General features: G+C 47.0%; 1 protein-coding gene across 1 annotated transcript in view; it reads right to left on the reverse strand.

Annotated features, from left to right (window-relative positions):
• Positions 1-21,897, reverse strand: part of LOC136614116 (zinc finger protein 585A-like) — an 89,137-nt gene that overhangs the window by 25,607 nt on the left and 41,633 nt on the right. The gene's annotated exons all lie outside the window — the stretch shown is intronic.

A 21,897-nucleotide genomic window follows, 5' to 3' on the forward strand; every position in this document is an offset into this window, starting at 1 on the left:
CCATTCTCAAGAACTAACCAAACCCTGGAACAATATCTCTGCTGTTTTATTTCACACCTACAGGTTGATTGGGTGGATTACCTACCCACAGCAGAGTTTGCTTACAGTAACGCCGAACACAGTTCTACTTCTCTGAGTCCATTCTTTGCTAACTATGGCTTTCACCCGTGTTCCTTCCCGACCTTCTTGTGAATACACCCTTGCTCACCGTCTCTCACAGCCAGACGCTCAGAAGAAGTATAAAAGGTCAGCCTGGCTCCCCCCACCTTTCAGGAGGGTGATAAGGTTTGCTCTCTCCCAATCCAGGTCAAAAATTTATTGGACCATTTCCAATTTCTCCAAACATTGGCCAAGTAGCGTTTTGTTTGAAGCTTCCGAGCAGTTTGAAGATTCATCCTGTTTTCAATGTTTCTCTGCTAAAATTGTTTAAAGAAAACCCATTTCCAGGAAGAACGCAACCTCCCCCTCCACCAGTAAAGGTCAAAGGAGAGGAAGAATATGTTGTTGATAGAATCCTTGACTTCAGGATATTCAGAGGCAATTACAGTGTTTGATGCTCTGGAAGGGATACAGGTCAGAGGAGAATTCTTAGGAGCTGGCCTGCAATGTTCATGCCCTGTTTTCATTGGAGATACCCCCAGAAGCAAGGGCCTAGGATGTTCAGAGGCCATCTTGAAAGAGGAGAGCTACTGTCAGGACTCGAACCCTTAAGTTCCTGTATACCAGCCCAGGACTCTTCCCAGTGAGCTATTCCTCCTGTGGACAGCCTCCCTGCTGAACTTGTTCTTGATTCTTTGCTCCAGCTTCTGGTCCTGTAGAGGCTCCACCTAGTTAATTAGTCTGGCTACTTAAATGTGGTACTGGCACGCCTCCCTTGTGTGAATAATGAGCCATTAGCTTTAAGCAAGCTCCTGTACGTAACTAGCTGCTGCCTTGCTGTAAACTGCTGCTCTGTGTATGCCCTCAGCTTTCCTTGACTTTGCATTTGTTTGCTGCCTTGCTGTTACCTCTGCCTCTGTGTACTTACCCCGGCTTTCCTGTGACTATGCATCTGCCTGCTGCCTTGCTGTTACCGCTGCCTCCGTGTATGACCCCGGCTTTCCTGTTACTACACTGCTCCCACTTAGTTGGACACAACCTGAAGACTCCTATCCAGACCCTCTCCTAACATCCTCCCTATATGGAGGGGGAACTGCCCAACAGCATACTTGCACATACAGTACGTAAAAAATGTGTGAACAAGTATATAAAAATAGGGTGGCAGGCCACACCTTACATGTAATACAACATGCATAGTTCGCAACCTATTAGTGACACCATATTTTGGGGGGCTGCGCTGCATATAGGTGGCCCACACTGGTACTGGCACCGGCACCCCGGGCTCCTCTGTGTTCAAAGTTGCACAGCATGAAAAAAATATGTATAAACACTTTTTTTAATAGATTCAAGGTATTACTTGGTATTTTGGCCTGACACCCTATTTATATACACTATATGGACAAAAGTAATTGGATACTGCATGTTTTTCAGAAAAAGTGCTTTATTCTATTTAGTAATGTGTCGGCCCTCCTTTTGCTTGTATTGCAGTGGCAACACATTAAGGCACAGGTGTCAAACACAAGGCCCGCGGGCCGAATCCGGCCCGCCACCTCATTTTCTGTGGCCCGCCGGCTGGGCAGTAAGTTCTCTCACCCTCTGTGCTGTTTTCAGTATGCGATCTTCTATCAGCTTGTTCTGTCCAGTGCAGACAGTAGTAGAGGAGTGCAGATAGCACATTGACAACAGCCTCGGAGGAGGGAAGAACACTGCAGAAAACATGATCTTTGGTGCCAGGAGAGCGGAGCTGAGGAGGAGCAGCTGCAGGGTGAGAGCTTGATCAGCGCTGACCTCCTCTCACCGGCCCTCCCTCTGTTCATGGCTGCAGGCCTAGGGAGACATCAGGAGCTCAAGTAGCAGGAGGGCCCCAAGAAGAGAGCAGCTGGTATACCTGCCAGTGTGACCACATTGGATGCAGGTAAGTATAAAAATGCAGAAGTGTCCTTGTGTGCATATGTATGTATGTGTATATGTGTGTGTATATATGATATATGTATGTGCACCTGTGTGTATGTATGTATGTGTGTGTGTATATATATATATATATATATATGTGTGTGTATGCGCACTTATGTGTATGTATGTATGTATGTATGTATTATATATATATAATGTGTCTGTGTGTCTGTACGTATATATGTATAATAGTGTGTGTGTCTGTACGTATATATGTATAATAATGTGTGTCTGTACGTATATGTGTAGAATAGTGTGCGTCTGTACGTATATGTGTAGAATAGTGTGCGTCTGTGCGTATATGTGTAGAATAGTGTGCGTCTGTGCGTATATGTGTAGAATAGTGTGCGTATATGTGTAGAATGGTGTGGCTCTGTGCGTATATATGCATAATTGTGTGCGTCTGTGCGTATATATGCATAATTGTGTGCGTCTGTGCGTATATATGCATAATAGTGTGCGTCTGTGCGTATATATGCATAATAGTGTGCGTCTGTGCGTATATATGCATAATAGTGTGCGTCTGTGCGTATATATGCATAATAGTGTGCATCTGTGTGTATATGTGTAGAATAGTGTGTGTCTGTGTGTATATGTGTAGAATAGTGTGCGTCTGTGTGTATATATGTATATTAGTGTGCGTCTCTGCATATATACTTAGAATAGTGTGCGACTGTGTATACATATATATGTATAATAATAGTGGGCACCTGTGTGTGTATATATATATATATATATATATATATATATATATATATATAATAGTTTGCGCCACTGGCCACTATGGGGGACCTTATTACCAATCGGGCCACTATGGGATTCACTTTTACTATACTGTCTTACAATTAGAATCGGCCCTTTGAAGGCAACCATAAGACTGATGTGGCCCTTGGTGAAAATGCGTTTGACACCCCTGCGTTAAGGCAAACGTTCCACAAGTTCTCTGTAAGGCTGCCTGTCCACGGGTATTGTGTTGAACGCAAGCAATTTTCCGTCGCGAAGGCACAGCTTTTTTTTTCAATTTTTAGCCACTACGATGTATTGCGGAATCACGTTTTTCTGCGCGCATTTCTGTAATTGCACTACCCCTCAGTAGTCCAACTCTTATTACATATTATATATTATACATATTTTCTATGTACTTTTACTCTATCACATATTTTTGCTGTATAGTCTTTTACTATACATTTGTTTTAGATTGATTTTTAATAGTTTTATGCATATTCCTTTTTTCTGTCTTTATTTTCTACATATACTAATGTACTAAGGTGTTGTATAACTCTATATTTACATATACCCGCATGAGTTTTATATAACAGATACATATAATTAGAGATGAGCGAACACCAAAATGTTTGGGTGTTCGTTATTCGAAACGAACTTCCCGCGATGTTCGAGGGTTCGTTTCGAATAACGAACCCCATTGAAGTCAATGGGCGACCAGAGCATTTTTGTATTTCCCCGATGTTCGCTAAGGTTTTCATGTGTGAAAATCTGGGCAATTCAAGAAAGTGATGGGAATGACACAGAAACGGATAGTGCAGGCGAGGGGCTACATGTTGGGCTGCATCTCAAATTCACAGGTCCCACTATTAAGCCACAATACCGGCAAGAGTGGGCCCCCCCCCCCCTCCCAACAACTTTTACTTCTGAAAAGCCCTCATTAGCATGGCATACCTTTGCTAAGCACCACACTAGCTACAACAAAGCACAATCACTGCCTGGATGACACTCCGCTGCCACTTCTCCTGGGTTACATGCTGACCAACCGCCCCCCCCCTCCCCCCCCACAGCGCACACCAAAGTGTCCCTGGGCAGCCTTCAGCTGCCCTCATGCCACACCACCCTCATGTCTATTTAGAAGTGCGTCTGCCATGAGGAGGAACCGCAGGCACACACTGCAGAGGGTTGGCACAGCTAGGCAGCGACCCTCTTTAAAAGGGGCGGGGCGATAGCCCACAATGCTGTACAGAAGCAATGAGAAATAGAATCCTGTGCCACCGCCATCAGGAGCTGCACACGTGGGCATAGCAATGGGGAACCTATGTGCCACACACTATTCATTCTGTCAAGGTGTCTGCATGCCCCAGTCAGACTGGTAATATGTACCTTAACAGTAACCGCGTTGGTGGTAATGTGGTGGTGACTGCGGACCTAGTAGCACGGTTGTATTTTGTTGGTTTTCGGAATGCGGCCAGGATTAAGTGGGCCGTGGCGGGGGGATGGTGTGGGGGCTCTCTTGTTGTGTCGGTAAAGGTGAAATTCTTGGACTGCCACCAGACGAACCAATGCAAAGGCATTTGCCAAGAATGTTTTCCCTGTTGGAGGAGGAGGGGGATGTTTTTGAGGCACTACGTGTCCTCTCCACGTGTCCGTGGTTATATGCACCTTAACAGTAACCGCGTTGGTGGTAATGTGGTGGTGACTGCGGACCTAGTAGCACGGTTGTATTTTGTTGGTTTTCGGAATGCGGCCAGGATTAAGTGGGCCGTGGCGGGGGGATGGTGTGGGGGCTCTCTTGTTGTGTCGGTAAAGGTGAAATTCTTGGACTGCCACCAGCCGAACCAATGCAAAGGCATTTGCCAAGAATGTTTTCCCTGTTGGAGGAGGAGGGGGATGTTTTTGAGGCACTACGTGTCCTCTCCACGTGTCCGTGGTTATAAGCACCTTAACAGTAACCGCGTTGGTGGGAAATGGCCTCGCCGCCATCATGTCTTTGGGAAGCCTCTGTTTCCACACCCCAGAGACATACCATTAGCAGCGGTATAGGCAGAGCCCAGAATTCGTAACATTTCAGCCGTAGCATTGGACAGGCCCCACTAACATATCAGTAGCAGCATTATAGGAGGAGCGCAGTCTTCGTTCCAAGTCAGCAATAGTAGCACTCAAGACAGGCCCCAGTAACAATTCCGAAGCAGCAGTATAGCGGGAGCGCAGTCTTCATTCCATGTCAGCAATAGTAGCACTCAAGACAGGCCCCAGTAACAATTCCGAAGCAGCAGTATAGCGGGAGCGCAGTCTTCGTTCCATGTCAGCAATAGTAGCACTCAAGACAGGCCCCAGTAACAATTCCGAAGCAGCAGTATAGCGGGAGCGCAGTCTTCGTTCCATGTCAGCAATAGTAGCACTCAAGACAGGCCCCAGTAACAATTCCGAAGCAGCAGTATAGCGGGAGCGCAGTCTTCGTTCCATGTCAGCAATAGTAGCACTCAAGACAGGCCCCAGTAACAATTCTGAAGCAGCAGTATAGTGGGAGGCAGCCCAGTTTAACGAAAAATTGGTTCAAGTTAAAGTTTCAACGCTTTTAAGCGCATTGAAACTTATAAAAATTGTTCAGAAAAATTATTTGAGTGAGCCTTGTGGCCCTAAGAAAAATTGCCCGTTCAGCGTGATTACGTGAGGTTTCAGGAGGAGGAGCAGGAGGAGGAGGAGGAATATTAGACACAGATTGATGAAGCAGAAATGTCCCCGTTTTGGATGGTGAGAGAGAACGTAGCTTCCATCCGCGGGTGCAGCCTACGTATTGCTTACGTATCGCTGCTGTCCGCTGGTGGAGAACAGAAGTCTGGGGAAATCCAGCCTTTGTTCATCTTGATGAGTGTTAGCCTGTCGGCACTGTCGGTTGACAAGCGGCTACGCTTATCTGTGATGATTCCCCCAGCCGCACTAAACACCCTCTCCGACAAGACGCTAGCTGCAGGACAAGCAAGCACCTCCAGGGCATACAGCGCTAGTTCAGGCCACGTGTCCAGCTTCGACACCCAGTAGTTGTAGGGGGCAGAGGCGTCACCGAGGATGGTCGTGCGATCGGCTACGTACTCCCTCACCATCCTTTTACAGTGCTCCCGCCGACTCAGCCTTGACTGGGGAGCGGTGACACAGTCTTGCTGGGGAGCCATAAAGCTGGCCAGGCCCTTAAAGACTGTTGCACTGCCTGGGATGTACATGCTGCTCGATCTCCGCACCTCCCCTGCTACCTTGCCCTCGGTACTGCGCCTTCTGCCACTAGCGCTGTCGGCTGGGAATTTTACCATCAGCTTGTCCGCAAGGGTCCTGTGGTATAGCAACACTCTCGAACCCCTTTCCTCTTCGGGAATGAGAGTGGGCAGGTTCTCCTTATAGCGTGGGTCGAGCAGTGTGTACACCCAGTAATCCGTTGTGGCCAGAATGCGTGCAACGCGAGGGTCACGAGAAAGGCATCCTAACATGAAGTCAGCCATGTGTGCCAGGGTACCAGTACGCAACACATGGCTGTCTTCACTAGGAAGATCACTTTCAGGATCCTCCTCCTCCTCCTCCTCCTCAGGCCATACACGCTGAAAGGATGACAGGCAATCAGCCGGTGTACCGTCAGCAGCGGGCCAAGCTGTCTCTTCCCCCTCCTCCTCATCCTCCTCATGCTCCTCCTCCTCCTCCTGTACGCGCTGAGAAATAGACAGGAGGGTGCCCTGACTATCCAGCGGCATACTGTCTTCCACCGCCCCCGTTTCCGAGCGCAAAGCAGCTGCCTTTATGGTTTGCAGGGAATTTCTCAAGATGCATAGCAGAGGAATGGTGACGCTAATGATTGTAGCATCGCCGCTCACCACCTGGGTAGACTCCTCAAAATTACCAAGGACATGGCAGATGTCTGCCAACCAGGCCCACTCTTCTGAAAGGAATTGAGGAGGCTGACTCCCACTGCGCCGCCCATGTTGGAGTTGGTATTCGACTATAGCTCTACGCTGTTCATAGAGCCTGGCCAACATGTGGAGCGTAGAGTTCCACCGTGTGGGCACGTCGCTCAGCAGTCGGTGCACTGGCAGCTTAAAGTGATGTTGCAGGGTGCGCAGGGTGGCAGCGTCCGTGTGGGACTTGCGGAAATGTGCGCAGAGCCGGCGCGCCTTTACGAGCAGGTCTGACAAGCGTGGGTAGCTTTTCAGAAAGCGCTGAACCACCAAATTAAAGACGTGGGCCAGGCATGGCACGTGCGTGAGGCTGCCGAGCTGCAGAGCCGCCACCAGGTTACGGCCGTTGTCACACACGACCATGCCCGGTTGGAGGCTCAGTGGCGCAAGCCAGCGGTCGGTCTGCTGTGTCAGACCCTGCAGCAGTTCGTGGGCCGTGTGCCTCTTATCGCCTATGCTGAGTAGTTTCAGCACGGCCTGCTGACGCTTGCCCACCGCTGTGCTGCCACACCGCGCGACACCGACTGCTGGCGACATGCTGCTGCTAACACATCTTGATTGCGAGACAGAGGAGGAGGAGGAGGAGGAGGGTGCTTTAGTGGAGGAAGCATACACCTCCACAGATACCACCACCGAGCTGGGGCCCGCAATTCTGGGGGTGGGTAGGACGTGAGCGGTCCCAGGCTCTGACTCTGTCCCAGCCTCCACTAAATTCACCCAATGTGCCGTCAGGGAGATGTAGTGGCCCTGCCCGCCTGTGCTTGTCCACGTGTCCGTTGTTAAGTGGACCGTGGCAGTAACCGCGTTGGTGAGGGCGCGTACAATGTTGCGGGAGACGTGGTCGTGCAGGGCTGGGACGGCACATCGGGAAAAGTAGTGGCGACTGGGAACTGAGTAGCGCGGGGCCGCCGCCTCCATGATACTTTTGAAGGACTCAGTTTCCACAACCCTATACGGCAGCATCTCAAGGCTGATGAATTTTGCTATGCGGACAGTTAACGTTTGAGCGTGCGGGTGCGTGGCGGTGTACTTGCGCTTGCGCTCCAACAGTTGCGCAAGCGACGGCTGGACGGTGCGCTGAACTACACTGCTGGATGGGGCCGAGGACAGCGGAGATGAGGGTGTGGGTGCAGGCCATGAGGCGGTAGTGCCCGTGTCCTGAGAGGGGGGTTGGATCTCAGTGGCAGGTTGGGGCACAGGGGGAGAGGCAGTGGTGCAAACCGGAGGCGCTGAACGGCCTTCGTCCCACCTTGTGGGGTGCTTGGCCATCATATGTCTGCGCATGGTGGTGGTGGTGAGGCTGTTGGTGTTGGCTCCCCGGCTGAGCTTTGCGCGACAAAGGTTGCACACCACTGTTCGTCAGTCGTCAGGCGTCTCTGTGAAAAACTGCCAGACCTTAGAGCACCTCGGCCTCTGCAGGGTGGCATGGCGCGAGGGGGCGCTTTGGGAAACAGTTGGTGGATTATTCGGTCTGGCCCTGCCTCTACCCCTGGCCACCGCACTGCCTCTTGCAACCTGCCCTGCTGATGCCCTTGACTCCCCCTCTGAAGACCTGTCCTCCTGAGTAAGCGTTGCACACCAGGTGGGGTCAGTCACCTCATCGTCCTGCTGCTCTTCCTCCGAATCCTCTGTGCGCTGCTCCCTCGGACTTACTGCCCTTACTACTACCTCACTGCAAGACAACTGTGTCTGATCGTCATCGTCCTCCTCACCCACAGAAAGTTGTTGAGACAGTTGGCGGACCCCGGGAACTATCGAATGGTTGGGCATCAGTGACGATAAACTCCTCTGGTGGGAGAGGAACCGCTGCTGCCCAATCTAAGCAGGGGCCCGAGAACAGTTCCTGGGAGTGTTCCCGCTCCTGAGCAGGTGTCATTGTAGTGGAGTGAGGAGGCTGGGAGGAAGGAGGAGCAGCAGACAGAGGATTCGGATTTGCAGCAGTGGACGGCACAGAACTGCGTGTTGACGATAGGTTGCTCGAAGCACTTTCTGCCATCCAGGACAGGACCTGCTCACACTGCTCATTTTCTAATAACCGTCTCCCGCGTGGACCCATTAATTGGGCGATGAATGTGGGGACGCCAGAAACGTGCCTCTCTCCTAATCGCGCAGCAGTCGGCTGCGACACACCTGGATCAGGAGCTCGGCCTGTGCCCACACCCTGACTTGGCCCTCCGCGTCCTCGGCCGCGTCCACGTCCTCTAGGCCTACCCCTACCCCTCAGCATGCTGTATTACCAGTGATTTGATTTCACAGGCAGGAAATAAATTGGCGCAAGACTGCAGGCCAAATATAATTTTTTCCCTTTTTTGAAAACGAAAGGCCCCACTGCCTCTAGTGAATGAATAATCTAAGTTTAATAACTGTGCTGTAGCCCTGCTAATGTGTCACAGAACGTGAGGGTAGCAGAGTTATTATAACTCTGGCAGAGCAGGTATTTTTTTTCCAAATTAAGGAAAGCAAATGGCGAAGCCAGGAGTAAAACGTAGCTGGGTGCGTCTGATTTTTAAACGTTGCACACGCAGCCGACACGTGTCCACCGCCCTTAGGACGGACAGAGGCAGGACAAATAGAATTATTTTCAGTTTTTTTTCCACCAAAAGGCAGCACTGCGTATATTCAATGAACATGAGAAGTTTAATAACTGTGCTGTGGCCCTGCTAATGTGGCACAGAACGTGAGGGTAGCAGAGTTATTAAGTCTGGCAGAGCAGGTATTTTTTTTCCAAATTAAGGAAAGCAAATGGCGAAGCCAGGAGTAAAACGTAGCTGGGTGCGTCTGATTTTTAAACGTTGCACACGCAGCCGACACGTGTCCACCACCCTTAGGACGGACAGAGGCAGGACAAATGGAAAAAAACTGAAAATAATTCTACCAAAAGGCAGCACTGCGTATATTCAATGAACATGAGAAGTTTAATAACTGTGCTGTGGCCCTGCTAATGTGGCACAGAACTTGAGGGTAACAGAGTTATTATAACTCTGGCAGAGCAGGTATTTTTTTTCCAAATTAAGGAAAGCAAATGGCGAAGCCAGGAGTAAAACGTAGCTGGGTGCGTCTGATTTTTAAACGTTGCACACGCAGCCGACACGTGTCCACCGCCCTTAGGACGGACAGAGGCAGGACAAATAGAATTATTTTCAGTTTTTTTCCACCAAAAGGCAGCACTGCGTATATTCAATGAACATGAGAAGTTTAATAACTGTGCTGTGGCCCTGCTAATGTGGCACAGAACTTGAGGGTAGCAGAGTTATTATAACTCTGGCAGAGCAGGTATTTTTTTTCCAAATTAAGGAAAGCAAATGGCGAAGCCAGGAGTAAAACGTAGCTGGGTGCGTCTGATTTTTAAACGTTGCACACGCAGCCGACACGTGTCCACCGCCCTTAGGACGGACAGAGGCAGGACAAATAGAATTATTTTCACTTGTTTTACAAGCAAAAGGCCGCACTGCGTATATTCAATGAATAATAACTGTGTTGTGGCCCTGCCTACACAATTCTTTCCCTGCAGTATCAATGGAGGGTGCAATGCTCTGCAGAGGCGATTTTGAGAAGAAAAAAAATATGCAGCACAGCTAACAGCAGCCAGCACAGTACTGCACACGGTTAAATATGGCCCTAGAAAGGACCGTTGAGGTTCTTGAAGGCTACACTCACTCCTAACACTCTCCCTGCCTATGCAACACTTCTGTCCCTAATGCCGGGTGCAACGCTCTGCAGAGCCGATTTTGAGAAAAAAAAAATTGCCACTGCTAACAGCAGCCAACACACAGGTATTACTGGCCCTAATAAGGACCTTTGGGGGGTCTTGAAGCCTACACTAACTACCAATTCTTTCCCTACAGCAGCTCCGGTACAAACAGCACTGTCCCTCATCTAACTCACACGGCATCTGAGGCGAGCCGCGGGAGGGGCCAACTTTTATATTAGGCGGACACCTGATCTCCCCAGCCACTCACTGCAGGGGGGTGGTATAGGGCTTGAACGACGCAGGGGGAAGTTGTAATGCCTTCCCTGTCTTTCAATTGGCCAGAAAAGCGCGCTAATGTCTCAGGGAAGGAAGTGAAAGTAACCCAAACACCGCATGGTGTTCGTTACGAATAACGAACATCCCGAACACCCTAATATCCGCACGGATATCAAGTTCGGACGAACACGTTCGCTCATCTCTACATATAATACATTTGGTTTTTTTTTTCTCCTCTTCCACCTTTTACCTATAACTCTGCCTTTTAATATGTACTATATAGCTTGCATATTTTTAAACACCAGCTGAACTGAGGAAGAGGTTATCCCTGAAATGCGTTTTCTTATGTTGAACACATTTTATTAAATAAAAGGAGAAGTTTTCCACATCTTTGGTTACTTCCTAGTTACTTCAGTCCTGGAGTGTTGCACCTTCTTCACTGCCAGTTTTTAGTCCTATTCTCTTGCTCTATCGCCCCACCCGGATGGTGCGTCATCTGGACAGGCAGCACCTCCACAACTGAAGATACCACTCTACTCTCTTCACTACATAGGTAGTTTCATTCTTCGACCGTACGGGTTTTTGCTCCACCCCTCTCTTTCCTCCTCTCTACAAGTTGCAGGTGTTGATAAACCGCATTTGATACTTTTTTCCTGGCCTCCAAATTATTATTTTTTTTGTTTTGTTTTTTTTTCAGTTAGGGACTCGCAAGAAAATGAGGACCTTTGACGCGCGTTGTGGGCTAATACATGGCCGATTGGTGCACATAAATGGGTATTTTCAGCATTCAGCCTTATTATAGACTACTACCTCATTATCCATCATTGTTGAAAATAAATACAATTGATTTTTTTTTACGCTTCATTCAAGTGTCTTCTGTCACTGTTCATGGTTTTTACGTGTTTTACCCCTTTCCTCTTTTTTGGGGGGAAAAAGCCATACGTCCATTAAATTCAATCAGAATTCTTTTATTGCGAAGGCCAAAATGGATGGAGGATAGCATATGAGTATGCATGAGCCAGCTCGGTACATCCTTAAATACATTTCCTTAGTATCTGTCTTCAGCCCCCCCCCCCCCTATTTAAAAATGTAAATAGCGGATACGCAAGGTTGCCATTATTTTGTGGAATGCAAATACTGGCTATGGATCAGGAGTTTTAAGGGTGAGTTAACTGGACGAATGTTGGACAAACGAAGGCAGACACTAGTCCCTTCACATACTCACTACTGCACATCAGCGACTGTTGTTTTCACAGAGCATGATGGCAGAAGAATTCTCTCCTTGATCTCCAACACCCCTTTGCATTCACTTAGCATAGCGGCCGTTCAGTTTTGAATGGCTGCTATTTACACTGAATGCTCATTGTTCTGCTGATCATGCACTGTTTATGTAGCATTCTCTAGGTTTCTTTCTAGGGACTCTTTCTAGGTCCCGAACCGCTTCCCTGTGGCGGTGGTTTTCCAGCAGGCACTGGACCTCTGCTGGGCAGTTAGGTGGAGTCGCCATCCTTAGCAGGTATAGCATATACTCCTGAATGGGCAATTGTCTTTCAGCCGGGAGAGCACGCATTACGAATGTGACATGCTGCCCAAAGCTGTTGTATGGGTCCCTGGCAGCTGCTTGGTGCTGCAGCAGCAGCATTACCTCTCGCTGCATTTCGACAGCAATGGAGGTGGATCCTATGCAATTGGCCTGCCCCTCTTCCTGGGTGGCATCACTAGCGTTGCTGAAGCTGGCAACTCGGGACGTGTCCCCAGGCTCATGCTGGGCTTTGCAGGTTTAGCGGCCTCTGAGTCCACCGCAGCTGATCTGACAGGTTCCACATCTCCCTCTGTTGCTCCATGTTGTCAGAAGACTTATTTTTAAAATAAAAAAAAAATTGTATGGATTTAACCCCTTAGTGACGAAGCCTGTTTGCGCCTTAGTGACGGAGCCAAATTTTGGAAATCTGACATGCGTCGTTCAACGTGGCATAACTCCGTAAAGGCTTTACATATCCCAGTGATTCTGACATTGTTTTTTCGCCACATGTTGTACTTCATTTAGATTGTAAAAAGAGACCGATATAATTTGTGTATATTTATTAAAAGTACCAATATTGGAAAAATTTTGAAAAAATTGTCATTTTTTCACATTTTCAACCGTAATATCTCAAATATGTCCAAACATACTGTACAAATTTTTGATAAGATATGTATTTCCATCTGTTTACTTTATTCTGAATGCACAATTGAAAAACTTTTGTGTTTTTTTTAACCATTTAGAGGACGTACAAATTTAACATTACTTTTTAGCATTTTGAGGAGCACTTTGTTTTCCTGCACCAAGCCAAGTTTGCAGAGGCTTATAAGTGTCAGAATAATAGATACACCCACAAATGACCCCATTTTAAAAACTACACCCCTTAGTGTATTCACTGAGGGGTGTCATGAGTATTTTGACCCCACCAGTTTTTTTCAGGAATTAGTTCAATTTAGGGGACAAAAAATAAAATTTCATATTTTTGCAAATATGTCATTTTAAAGACATATTTTTTTCCTATAGAGCCCATGAAAATGAGGATTTACACACCAAAATGGATACCCCCGTTTCTCCCGTGTTCAGAAACATACCCATTGTGGCCCTAATCTTATGTCTGGATGCATAACGGGAGCCAAAATGAAAGGAGTAGTCGGTGTCTTTCAGAACATAAATTTTGCTTGAAGGCGTTTTAGGCCCCATAGCACTTTTGTAGAGCTCTTGAGTGGCCAAAACCAAAGAGAACCCCCACAAGTGACCCCATTTTGAAAACTAGACCCCTTAACGAATTTATCTAGGCGTGTACTGACCATTTTGACCGCACAGTTTTTGAATGAATTCAAGCCAAGCAAAAGGAAAAAATTGTGATTTTCATTTTTTGTCAATTCTGTCATTTTAAAAACAGCTTTTTTTGTACAGCACACGCATGAATGAAGCCTTTCATCCCAAAATGGATACCCCTGTTTCTCCCGTGTTCAGAGACATACCCATTGTGGCCCTAATCTTATGTCTGGATGCACAATGGGGCCCAAAACGAAAGGAGTAGTCGGTGGCTTTAAGAACATAGATTTTCCTTGAAGGAGTTTTAGGCCCATAGCACTTTTGTAGAGCTCTTGAGCGGCCAAAATCAAAGAGAACCCCCACAAGTGACCCCATTTTGAAAACTAGACCCCTTAATGAATTTATCTAGGGGTGTACTGCCCATTTTGATCCCACAGTTTTTGAATGAATTGAAGCAAAGCAAAAGGAAAAAATTGTGATTTTCGTTTTTTTGGCAATTCTGTTTTAAAAACTGCTTTTTTGGTACAGCACACACATGAATGAAGACTTGCACCCCAAAGTGGATACCCCTGTTTGTCCCGTGTTCAGAGACATACCCATTGTGGCCCTAATCTTTTGTCTGGATGCACAACGGGGCCCAAAATGAAAGGAGTAGTCGGTGGCTTTCAGAACAGAAATTTAGCATGAAGGTGATTTAGGCCCCATTGCCCACTTGTAGAGCCCTTGAGCGGCCAAAACAACATAGAACCCCCACAAATGATCCCATTTTGAAAACTAGACCCCCTAACGAATTCATCTCAGGGTGTACTGTGTATTTTTACCCTACAATGTTTGAATAAATCTAAGCAAAGCAGTAGGAGAAAAATTACAATTTTCATTTTTTTGGCAGTTGTATCAATTTAAAAACTGTTTTTTTTGTACAGCACACATAGGGATGAAGACTTTCACCCCAAAATGGATACCCCTGTTTGTCCCGTGTTCAGAACCATACCCCTTGTGACCCTAATCTACTTAAAGGACGCATGGCTAGGCCTATAATGGAAGGAGCACCCGTTGGATTTTAGGGTACAACGGAATAAATTCCAGGCCCCATTGCCCACTTATAGAGTCATTGAGTGTCCAAAACTATAAAGAACCCCCACAAATATCCCCATTTTAAAAACTAGACCCCTTAACGAATTCATCTAGGGGTGTACTGCGTATTTTGACCACACAGTATTTGAATAAATTTCAGCAAAGCAGAAGAAAAAAATTACAATTTTCATTTTTTTGGCAATTTTGTCAATTTAAAAACTTTTTTTTTGTACAGTTTACATAGGAATGAAGACATTCACCCCCAAATGGATCCCCCCGTTTGTCCCGTGTTCAAAAACATACCCATTGTGGCCCTAATCTACTTACAGGAAACATGGCAAGGCCTGTAATGGAGGGAACACCAGTTGGATTGCAGGGCATAACTGAATAAATTCCAGGCCCCATTGCTCATTTGTACGGAATAAAAATTGACTCCCTAAAAATACCCCCCCCCCCCCCGCGCCCTTTTCGGCGTTCCCCAAATCTTAGATAAAAGTAATAATGTGAACTGTGTAGTATTTCCAAAGACGGGTAATTATGGAGGCTGGTTGGGATGGGCACATAGGGCAATAAAATCGGGTATCCCCCCTCTCATGCTTTTTGGGAGTCATTTTTTGACCTCAGTGGCGGGGATGGGGTGTAAAAAGTGGCGCTCTGTGAGTCTCCGTAAGCTTGATGAGGTGCGGCGGTCTCACACAGAAGGCGCTCAACAAGCTGCTCCTGGAACTCCAGGAAGGCGAGCATTCCCGGGGCTTCTTGTAAATTGCGTATTACAGGTAGCGGTCTGAATAACGCCGGGCTCACACAGCCGTAGGTGGATCCCAGCTGTGAGCCCGGCTGTGACCCTGCGTACGGCCGCGTAATGTACTGCGCATAACTGCGTACTTACACGGGCGGTCATGCGCAGTACACTTTTTTTTTTGTTGTTTGTATTTCCCGCACCGTCGCTTAGCGATGACGCGGGTACCCGCAGCCCGTATACAACGTAGTAGCGTATGGGCAGCGGGTATATCCACGACCATGGAGCACAATGGGCTCTATGTTGCGGATATCCGCGGTAAAATAGAACCTGCTGCGTTCTCTTTTCTGCGAGTGGATTACGCAATTCCAACCCGCTACTGTGAGCGGAATTGTGTAATCCAATGCGATTGATCTGCGTATTACCGCTAATCAAACGCATGCGGAATCCGTAATTCCTATCCGGTCATGTGAGACCGGCCAAAGGTAGATCGCTACCATTTTTTCACGTGACCGGGGACCGCTCAACGAGGCCACCCGTCACTGCTCCAGGCTCTCGGCGACCAACGGTCGCCGAGAGCAAGGAGATATTAAGTTTCCTGGGCTCCCCGACTCCTGCGCATGTGTCCGGTGTTTTGCCGGCGGTCGCATGCGCAGAATACGGGAAAGTTCACGGAAGAAGATCGCGTCGGGATTCAAATACGGAGGCCTCCGGTAAAAAATTTTATCTCCTCTCACCGATCGCATCAGTGAGGGGAGATGAAGCTTCACCTTTTTTTAACTTTTACGTGATCGCCATTATTCTTTGGATAACGGCGAACACGTGATCAGGAACCGCTCACCGCGGCTCTCCGTGAAATCTCCAGGCTCTCGGCTAAGTTTTGTAGCCAGGAGCAGGGAGATTTTAAAAAACCACGGCTTTTGCGCATGCGCCTGCCACTTTGGCGACGGGCGCGTGCGCAGAAGCTGGGTTGAGGTCCGCGGATAAATCTGCAGGCCTTAGGTACGTCATTTCATCCTCCCTCACGGATATGATCCGTGGGGGGAGATGAAACGCAAGCTTTTTTTAACTTTTTAAAACTTTTTTTTTACTTTTTGCACTTTTTTTTTTTTACCTTTTACCCCTTTTTTTTTTTACTTTTTGCACTTTTTTTTTACTTTACATGATCACTGTCATCCATTGGATGACAGTGATCATGTCCCCAGCGACATCCCTCTGCTCTTGGCTACACATGGCAGCCAGGAGCAGAGCAATTTTGAATTTCCCGGGCTCGAGCCCCTCTGTGCACGCGCCCGATGTCAATCATCGGGCGCGCATGCGCAGACGGGGATTTCGGGTCCCGGGACATCGGGACATCGCAGAGGACCGGGGGTGAGTATCTTCACCTCCCCTCATGGATCCGATCCATGAGGGGAGGTGAAACTTTACTTTTGTTTTACTTTTTAAACTTTTTCGCGATCACCGCTATCGCAATGGATAGCGGTGATCGCGGGCCCGGGGACCGCTCACAGTGGTCCCCGGTAACACCTCCTGGTTCCCGGCTACCTTCAGGAGTCGGGAGCCAGGAGATTTTAAATCTGCCGGGGACACCCGGGCTTCTGCGCGTGCGCGTGACGTCATCGTCAGGCGCGCATGCGCAGAAGGCCGCCGGCGGGTCCGGGAGGACCAGATCTCCGGGGGGACACCGCCGACAAGCCGTGTGAGTATTTTCAGCTGCCGTGATGGATCCGATCCATCATAGCAGCTGAATTACTACTTTTTTACACTGTTTTGTTTACTTTTTTGCGATCGGCGCTATTCATTTTATAGCGCCGATCGCAAAGCCGGGGGGGACTGCCCGCATCCTGGGATGACAGCTCCATGCTGTCGGCTACCTGCGGGCACCGACAGCATGGAGCTGTCACGTCCTCAGGCCAGTGGGCATCAATCCAAAGAGGATGCATAAAACTACGTCCTCTAGGATTAAGGCCCACTTTCTGAGGACGTAGTTTCCCGATGGGGCCGTCGTTAAGGGGTTAAAGAGCAGTTCTCCTACTGCAGTTATCAGAAGCGCTTACAGTCTGCACAGACCAGTCCATGCAGGGGTTGGGAGTTGGTGGGTCTGAGTCACAAGCTCAATATAGATAAGAGGTTGCAGAAAAGTAAAATCTTATCTCGACTAGGAATCTAACTTTAATTGACTATTGTGAGTGTGTGTGTGCATATATATGCAGATGAGGTAAACTCTGACAACTTCTGGATATAGGGTCTGATGGGTTTGGGGAAGATATAAAGGTTGGCAAACTAAAATCAGCTTTGCTAAGCAAGTAATTAGAAACCAGATCATTAGAGATTATAGCTTGCAGAGAACCAAACTCTTATGGCTGCCTGCAGACAGCCGGGTCGGATCTGGCTGCGAGAATTCTCATAGCGGGACCTGAACCGAGCCCCTTCAGAGACCAGCGCAGCACTCACCTGCACCTGCGGTTACGGATCTTTCATGTGCTGGCTGCCGGGCAGCCGGCGCATGCGCAGACCAGAGCCGGCGGCCGGGGAGTGACATTTCTGTGCGAGCCCTGCACAGAAATAGAGCATGCCGCAATTTGTTTTTTGCACGTGAATTTGCGCAGACAAATCGCGGCCGTCTGCCTAGGATTGCGTTTTTTATTGCAATTCTATGGCAGCTTCCACGGGTGGAAATTCTGCGGGAAATCCCGCCGCAGAATTTCCGCCCGTGTGCAGGGGCCTAACTCTACTGCCTTTGTGTCTCACTACTTGCTTAAAGCTGGTTTAAGGCTCATTTAAACACAACAATTTTTGCTCAAAAGATGTCTTTTAAGGGATAATCGTTGTGTCATTTAAGCAAAAGGTGATCGCTCAAACGTTGAGCAATCACCTTGCGCTCCCAGCGGAGGATGCAGAGGCTGTCATCAGTAACTTGCACCTGAGCTCCTCCTGATAGCAGTTTGCCTCTCTGCATGCTGAGGGATATGGTGCATTATCTGAACCCCCTATGTTACATGCTAGTAAGTATTTGGCCGATTCTTTTGTGTTTTTGTCTGATTATGTCCTCTTTTAGACTTGTATTTAAATAATTGGGACAACCCTTTTAAGTATTAAATCTAAGCACGTAGATAAAGAAAAAGCAGAAGAAAGAAATATTAAGTAAACTGTGGCATCATTATTTAGGTAAAATGAAAAAAGTTTGGTACCGTATTTGCCAGTAGAACAAAATCTGATTGTTCTCAGCAAGAGAAACCAAGTAATCTTGTAGATATGAGACCTTTTAATGGCTAACAAAATACATGATGTTATAGCGAGCTTTCAAACCTACTTTGAGTTTTTCCTCAGGCTTATGGAATAAATCAAGGCTCAGACATTATGTGATTATCCAGAACAGGATGAGCAGAGGAGAAAATACTTAAAGGGGTTGTCCCGCGCCGAAACGGGTTTTTTTTTTTTTCAACCCCCCCCCCCCCCCCCCGTTCGGCGCGAGACAACCCCGATGCAGGGGTTAAAAAAGAACACCGGAGAGTGCTTACCTGAATCCCCGCGCTCCGGTGACTTCTTACTTACCTGCTGAAGATGGCCGCCGGGATCTTCACCCTCGGTGGACCGCAGGGCTTCTGTGCGGTCCATTGCCGATTCCAGCCTCCTGATTGGCTGGAATCGGCACGTGACGGGGCGGAGCTACAAGGAGCCGGCATCCAGCACGAGCGGCCCCATTGAGGAAAGAAGAAGACCCGGACTGCGCAAGCGTGGCTAATTTGGCCATTAGACGGCGAAAATTAGTCTGCTCCATGGAAACGAGGACGCTAGCAACGGAGCAGGTAAGTGAAAAACTTCTTATAACTTCTGTATGGCTCATAATTAATGCACAATGTACATTACAAAGTGCATTAATATGGTCATACAGAAGTGTATAGACCCACTTGCTGCCGCGGGACAACCCCTTTAATTAGCTCACTGATAAGGATGTGAGTTTTATGGTCTCTGGATTAGTTTTAGGGGGTCACCAGCCCAGCATATTATCTGTGTAGGGTATCATACACAAGGATGACGGTCTGAAAACCATATTCCCGGACGCTCCCCTTCTGTGTTACAGGCAACTTCCAAATTTGAGGAACTTCATAATCAAGAGTGAATTGCCCTCTGACACACAAAAAAAGAACTAATCCCTTCGATGTAAGGAGCTGTAAGAGCTGCTGACATGTACGGACTACGGACGGGATACAAATCCCCAACACACAGCAGGACTATAAGATCCCGGGGACATTCACATGTTCCACGTCTGTTGTGTACCTGATTCTTTGCAGTAAATGTCCTGTTGGGGGGCTTTATGTTGGAGAAGCAGGACAACAACTGAAAGCGGGGATGAGATCTTATCGCCACACAATTAAAGAGAGAAAGACAGAATTACCTGTATCTGAGCATTTTTCTAGTTACGGACACAACATAGAACAGATGAAAGTCACTATATTAAAAGGCCATTTCAAATCACAAAGCCATAGAAGAATTTGGGAGTACAAGTTTATAACCACCTTTGACACTTTCAACAAAGGCCTACATTTTTTCAAAAGGGTTCATGCGTGACTGGGATGTATGAGAAATCTATAGCACAGATAACACGCTCGTCTACTGACCCCCTAAAATCAATTAAGAGACCATAAAACTTTCACCTCTTTATCAGTGGACTAATTAAGTATTTACTCCTCTGCTTATCCTTTTCTTGTATTTTTTAATTGCAAATTAATCACACCATGTCTGTGTCTTTCCATGTGTATGCATATATAATTGCATGATTCTTCAGATCTATTCCATAAGCCTGAGGAAGACCTCGGAAGTAGGTTTGAAAGCTCGCCATAACATCATGTATTTTTATTAGCCATTAATAGGTATTATATCTACAAGATTACTTGGTTTCTCTTGCAGAGAACAACCAGATGATAATTATTTAGATCACATGGAATATTACTCTATGATTTTACACTGTGGGTTGATAGTCTGAAAAAGGAATTTAAAGGCAGCCTATAAAAACAAACTGCTTTATGGATTAGAGGCTTTTCCTGGCAAAAACACTATAGATAACTTATCCTCAGCTTTATTTAACCCTTTTCCTATGCAGCAGCAGTTTTATTTTTTTATCACTGCCTTTTATGAGTTATACCCTTTAATTTTTCCGTTAACTTAGGTCTCCCTCACAGAAGTGCTTTTTTCCACAATTAGCGCTGAGATTTTAGTTCCGTACTAATTAGGGTAAAATGCTACTATAATTTTCAATGGTGCCTCTCAGACAGCCGTTGAATTGCAGCACTAGAAAGCGCCGCGATTTACGAGCAGAGTCGGTTGTATTTTTGACATTTAGTGCCCCTCATCCATGAGGAGGTATGCTAAACTCCGCTGTATGCCGCAAATCATAGAATGGTAGAGTTGGAAGGGACCTCCAGGGTCATCGGGTCCAACCTCCTGCTCAGTGCAGGATTCACTAAATTATCCCAGACAGATATTTGTCCAGTCTTTGTTTGAACACTTCTATTAAAGGAGAACTCACCACCTCCTGTGGTAACCTGTTCCACTCATTGATCACTCTCACTGTCAGAAAGTTTTTTCTAATATCTAATCTGTGTCTCCTCCCTTTCACTTTCATCCCATTGCTTCTAGTCCTTCCTTGTGCAAATGGTAATACGGCTGATCCCTCTGCACTGTGACAGGCCTTCAGATATTTGTAGACTGCTATTAAGTCTCCTCTCAGCCTTCTTTTTTGCAAGCTAAACATTCCCAGATCCTTTAACCATTCCTCATAGGACTGACTTGCAAACCGCTCACCATCTTAGTAAGGGAGGGCCACTCTGGACTTAGTACTAACTAACAAACCAGACCGAATAATGGGGGTGCAGGTTGAGGGACACTTTGTAAATAGGGACCACAATATAATTAATTTTCAGCTGTCATTCAATAAGACACATTAACAGGGAGCGACAAAAAACTAAACTTTAGTAAAGCAAAATTTGATCAACTCAGAATTACTATCGGTAACATTAATTGGGACAACATCCTCAAAAATATCAGTACAGACAACAAATGGGAAAAGTTTAAAAACATCCTAATTACCTCATGTGAGCAGTTCATACCCTTTAAAAAAAAAAGAACCACAAGTAGAAGGAGACCAATGTGGCTCGATAAGACGGTTAGGGGGGGCAATAAACGTAAAAAAAAGTTAAAAAAACTAAATATGGAAAGAAAAGATCAAAATTTCTAAGGAAGAGGCAGAAAGGGCTTTAAATATAAGCCATTCCCTGAAAATCCAGTAAAAGTTGTTTAAAAAAACAAACAAAAAAAAACATATTTACCTCCCTTCAGCTGCCGGGGCTCAGTCGCGTCTTCTCCTCGCTTTCACCGGCTCTCTAGTGCTGATCTATCAGCAGAATTTAAAATCCCCGCCTGCTGAAAGAGCTGTTTGTGATTAGCTTTTGGCAACCTTGAGAATGCAACCACTTGGTTACTTATACAATGCAGTGTAATAATTCGGTATTTCTGTGTATATTACACCCCAAGTGCTAATATGGCAGAAATGGGAGCCCTCACTAAGCCCCGACAGCTACTACAGTCTTCCTTCACA

Source organism: Eleutherodactylus coqui, chromosome 1 (assembly GCF_035609145.1).
Source record: "Eleutherodactylus coqui strain aEleCoq1 chromosome 1, aEleCoq1.hap1, whole genome shotgun sequence".
In the NCBI taxonomy this organism is placed as follows: Eukaryota; Metazoa; Chordata; class Amphibia; order Anura; family Eleutherodactylidae; genus Eleutherodactylus; species Eleutherodactylus coqui.